Here is a 6001-nt window from a genome sequence, read left to right as displayed (position 1 = left end):
TTTTCTCCTCTGGTTAACTCCTGCTAGTCCTTTAGGACTCAGCCTAAGCTGGGCATGGTGGCACACACTTGTAATTCCAGCAACTTGGAAGGCTGAGGCAGGAGGATTGTGAGTTCGAGGCCAGCCTCAGTAATTTAGTGAGGCACAAAGCAACTTAGTAAGACCCAGTCTCAAAATAAAAAACACAAAGGACTGGGGATGTGGCTCAGCTGTAAAGCACTCTGGGTTCAATTCTGAATTAAAAAAAAAAAAAAAAGATTTAGCCTACACATCTCCTCCTGGAACCTTTCCTTAGGATCTCTAAGACATTGTCAAATGGCCCTCTACCATGGTCTCAAGCAATTTACCCCCTATCACAACTGTATTCTGCATGACTTTGAATAGCACCTTGTATATAGAACTTGAGGACAGAGTTTAATTACTAGATGTCCTGGGTCTCAAACAGGGCCTAAATTATAGTTTGTATTCAAAGATGTTGAATAACTTGATGAATAAATGCTCAAAATGGCATTCCTTACTAGAATCTGTGGCTTTAGCAGAGAATAGAGCCCATGAACCCTTTGTGCATGAAGTCATAATTTTGTACTCATTTGTGTTCTCCACCTGAAAAAAATCGGTATCTGGATTCAGAGGAACAAAATTCACCTCTGGAATTTCAAGAATGACCATAAATGCCTCTTAACAAATGTAGCTCTTCTCTTTATAATCCAAGAATTTGCCACATCCTGCATCTTCTGTGCTAGGTAACTAACCCCCTTCAGAAGATTTTGCACAATAAAATGCACTCAGTCGTTACTATTCTTACTATTCGTAAGTAGTCTTCCACCTAGAGTCTTATAGGTCATTTAGTTGGCTCCTCTCCCCCTAGGAGACTGCCCAATTGACTCCAACAACACTTTCTTTTTTTAATATTTATTTTTTAGTTTTAGGTGGACACAATATCTTCATTTTTTATTTTTATGTGGTGCTGGGGATTGAACCCAGTGCCTCATGCATGTAGGCAAGTGCTCTACCTCTGAGCCACAACGCCAGTCCAACACTTTTCTTTTAAAAAAAAAAAATCTAAAAAAAAAAGAAAAAAAAATCTATACAGGCAATAATTAAACAGGAGTGATAGGAATGAGAATGGTATTATCATACCTACGTACACCCCTAAAATTGAGAAGGCATATGGACTATGGGATGCCTTTAGGATAGGTAAGCTCTTAGAAGATTGCACACTTAGACTTTGGATCATATTTGGGGTGAGCATGGCAGTGCACATCTGTAATCCCAGTTACTCAGGAAACTGAATAGGTTAGGTTAGACTAGGAAATTTAGTGAGACTCTGTCTTAAAATAAAATTTAAAAATGGGCTGGATGTAGCATTCAGTGGTAGAGCACTTGCCCAGCATGTGAGGCCCTCGGTTCAATCTCCAGTGAAAACACACACACACACACACACACACACACACACACACACACAAATCATATTTGGCTACGTATCTTTTCTGCTTGCTTTCTGAAGCCCAGCAGAGAGCTGTTGGAGGCAATACATAATCCAGGATATAATACACAGTCTGATGTTTTATTTAGAAATCATTTATTTTTATTTCAAATTCAAAGGTAGTACATGCTAGATAAAATTTGATACAGAAAAGAATAAAATCAGGGAAATCAATATCATCAAGAGTTATCTTCAGGGGCTGGGGATGTGGCTCAAGCGGTAGCGCGCTCGCCTGGCATGCGTGCGACCTGGGTTCGATCCTCAGCACCACATACCAACAAAGATGTTGTGTCTGCCGAGAACTAAAAAATAAATATTAAAAATTCTCTCTCTCTCTCTCTCTCTCTCTCTCTCTCTCTCTCTCTCTCCTCTCTCACTCTCTCTTTAAAAAAAAAAAAATCATCCCCCCCCAAAAAAAAAAAAAAAAAAGAGTTATCTTCACAAATTAACTAATTTATTTTTGGTACCAGAGATTGAACCCAGGGGTGCTTTACCAGTGTGCTACATCCCCAGTCCTTTTTATGTTCTCATTTGAGAACATAAGCTGGCTTTGAACTTATGATCCTCCTGCCTTAGCCTCCTGAGTTGCTGGGATTACAGGTGGTGCCACTGTGTCCGACTTCTTCACAATTAAAAAAAAAAAAAAAAAAAAAGGAAAGAAAGAAAAAGAAAGACATACCTCCAAAATATTTGGAAGGATATTTTTTTCTACACTTTTTTTGTAACAAGCAGCAAATATATTGTATTAGAACTGAGAGAACATTTTATAACATTTGATTTCCTTTTTCAGTTTATTTTGTTTTCAGTGTATGAAGATGGAATATAGTTGCAATAGTTGCAATAATCTTAAAAAGTCTACAGAAATGTATGTCATCTAAAGTGAAAAGTTTCAGCCAGTATTGGTGGCACATACTTATTATCCCAATGACTCAGGAAGATTGTAAGTTCTAGACCAGCCTGGGCAACTTAGCAAAACCTTGTCTAAAAATAAAGTAAAAAGGGGTGAGAGTGTGGTTTAGTAGTAGAGGGCCTCTGGGTTACCTGCCCCCCACCCCCCTACTCCAGCCAAAATAAATGAAGTGAAAAGTTTCCACGGTGGCATGCTTTTTTTGATTGCTTGTTTTGTTTTGTTGTGGGGATTGAACCCATACCTAATGCGTGCTGGGAACATGTTCCACCACTGAGCTTACATGCCCAGGCCTCCACTGTTGCATTTTTTTTTTTTTTTAGTTTTAGATGAGCACAATACTTGTATTTTTATTTATTTATATGCTGAGGATTGAACCCAGGGCCTCACATATGCTAGGCAAGTGCTCTACCACTGAGCCACAATCCCAGCCCAACACTGTTGGATTCTTTATAGACAACTGGTATTAACCAGTTTACTAGATGTTTTCAGAATATATATTTACATGTATACATATTAGACATTTTTTGGTGGGGTGTGTTACTGGGGATTGAACCCAGGGGCACTGTTTTTTCACATCTCCAGCCCTTTTTATTTTTTCAGACAGGGTCTCACCAACTTGCTTATTAGGGCCTTGCTAATTGCAAAAACTGGCCTTAAACTTGAGATTCTCCTGCCTCAGCTTCCCAAATCCCTGGGATTACAGGTGTGCACCACCATTCCTACTTAAGCACAATTTTTAATTCACTTTAATTTTAACTAAAATTAATGTGACTTTAATATCATATTAAAACATGGATTAGCTGAGTGTGGTGGTGATTGCCTATAATCCCAGTGGTTGGGGAGACTGAGGCAGGAGGATTGCAAGTTCAAAGACAGCCTCAGCAACTTAGCGTGGCCCTAAGCAATTTGGCAAGAAATTGTCTTGAAATAAAAAATAAAAAGGACTAGGGATGTGGCTCAGTGGTCAAGCTCCCCTGGGTTCAATCCTTGGCACCAAAAAAACAAAACAAAATTAAATTAAAAAAACATAGCTTGGGGCTGGGGTTGTGGCTCAATGGTAGAGTGCTTGCCTAGCATGTGTGAGGCACTGGGCTAAAGAGTCTCAGCACCACATATAAAGAAATAAAGGTCCATCAACAACTAATAAAATATTTTAAAAATATGGCTTAATAACTAGACAACATTTGATGTTATTGTATTGAACCACTCTCTTATTACCAGGAATTTAATTTTTAATTGCACAGAGTACGATGATAAATATACATAATTACTGTGTGGATTTTTTTTTTGTTTTTTTTTTTTTTTGAAAAGTCACTTTTCTTTTTTTTTTTTAAATATTTATTTTGTAGTTTTCGGCGGACACAACATTTTGTTTGTTTGTGGTGCTGAGGATCGAACCCGGGCCGCACGCATGCCAGGCAAATGCGCTACCGATTGAGCCACATCCCCAGCCCCCTGTGTGGATTTTTTTAATGATAAAATCTTTCAAGCAGAATTACAAGATCAAAGGTATATGTAAACCAGGTATGGAGTCGCACACATATGTAAACCAGGTATGGAGTCGCACACCTGTAATCCCAGTGGTTTAGGAGGTTGAAACGGGAGGATCTCAAGTTCAAAGCCAGCCTCAGCAACTTATCGAGGCCCTAAGCAACTTGGCAAGACCTTGTCTTGAAATAAAAAAATAAAAAGGACTGGGGAAGTGACTCAGTGGTGAAGTGCTCTTGGGTTCAATCCCCGTACCAAAAAATATGTATATATATATAGTATATGCATATTATCAGGAACTCATGTACACTATTAATTTGCCTTGGAAAATGACTATTCATTATTCAGTAGTTACTTTGTGGGTGACTTATTTTAGTTGTTGTATTTGTTTTGTTTTGTTTTTGTAGTACTGGAGATTAAACTCAGGGGCACTCTACCATTGAGCTATACCCTCAGACCATTTTGTTTTTAATTTTGAGACAGAGTCTCCTAAGAACTGAATTGTGATTCTCCTACCTCATACTCCTGAGTTTCTGGGATTACAGGTGTGTGACACAGTGCCCAGCTTTTTAAAAGAGGCTCAGTGGCATAACCAGAAATCAATAACCTTCTGACTAAATGTTGACTTTATTCCTTTGATACTGCTAGCATTAATGGAGTCTGTTTTTAAGAAATTTTCTCAACCAGGGGAAGTGGCCCATACCTATAATCCCAGCTACTTGGAAGGCTGAGGCAGGAGGATCACAAGTTCAAGGACAGCCTGGGCAATTTAGCAAAACCCTGTCTCGAAAAACAGAACTAAACAGGGCTGAGGATGTAGCTTTGTGGTAGAGCATCCCCGAGGTCAACCCCATACCAGAGGGAGGGGAAGAGAGAAAGAAAAAAAATTCATATCTCCTTCAATATTTTATTGTGAAAAAATTTAAACAGAAAGGTTGAGAGAATGGTACAGTGAACACCCACCCATTCACTGGCTAGAGTCCATAGTTAACATTCTGCTATTTTGTCCATCCATCAAACCACCACAATTTCTTTTTCTTTTCTTTTCTCTTTGGTGATCAAACCAAGGAACTGTGCATACTAGGCAAGTGCTTTACCAAATGAACACCCCAGTTGAAGTTTTGTTTTTGTTTTTTGGTACTGGGGTCACATCCTCAGTCCTTTTCATTTTAAAATTTTGAGACAGGGTCTCTCTAAATTGCTTAGGGCCTTGCTAAATTGTTGAGGCTGACCTCAAATTTTCGATCCTCCTGCCTCAGCCTCCCCAGTTGCTGGGATTACAGGTATGCACCACCATGTGCGGCACAAGTCCTCAGTTATAATGTCCCAGGTTACAATGCTCTGTTTTAAAGGGTTTGAATGTGAACTGCAAGGTGGGAGTTTAGCTGGGTTCTGTATTTGCACTCAGGATGCAAACAGGGGGCATGGCTCTAGATTCTAATCCTGACTCCACTTTGAGACTTCAGTTTTCTCTCCTGTAACACGGGGGGGGGGGTCCCTCCTTCCTGGGTAAAGATTCAAAGCGCAAATCACCAGATAACATTCTAACAGTAATGGCTGTGATAGTTCTCATGTAATCTTTTACACCCTCATCCCCCACAACCACAAATCCAAGATCTGAGGACCACCTACGGTTTACACCATCAGGTCTAAGCAGCTGTTAAATGAGCACAGGGTGGGCCAGAGGGCTACTGACCTGAGGCTGCGGACCGCGTCAGTCCACCGCTCGGGACTCGTTCGCTTCGCTGCAGGTCGGCCTGCGATCGGGCTTGGATCCTTCCCTCCGGCGCCCTGCACGCAGAGTGACAGCTGCGCGCCGATCCCGAGCGTGCCCGCGTCACCTCAGGGAGTGCTCAGAAAGGCCTGTGAGGTAGGCGGCGCTACAGAGGGAGAAATCGAGGCTCAGGGAGTCTCTCGCTCAATCCAAGCAGCGGGTTAGCGAACTGCATTTGAGGATTGAACCCTAACTGCTCTACCTTTGGCGTCTCGAAGACCCGCCTGCACCTACAGGGGGCGCCGACAGTCGCGCATGCGTAATCATCGCGGCCGCGTCCCCTTTAAGAAATTCCTTTAGCCTCGGACCCCTTTGCTTCCGCTCCGCGTTCCCACAATGCTGT

Source organism: Urocitellus parryii, chromosome 3 (genome assembly GCF_045843805.1).
Source record: "Urocitellus parryii isolate mUroPar1 chromosome 3, mUroPar1.hap1, whole genome shotgun sequence".
Classification (NCBI taxonomy): Eukaryota; Metazoa; Chordata; class Mammalia; order Rodentia; family Sciuridae; genus Urocitellus; species Urocitellus parryii.
This window is presented reverse-complemented; position numbering follows the sequence as displayed.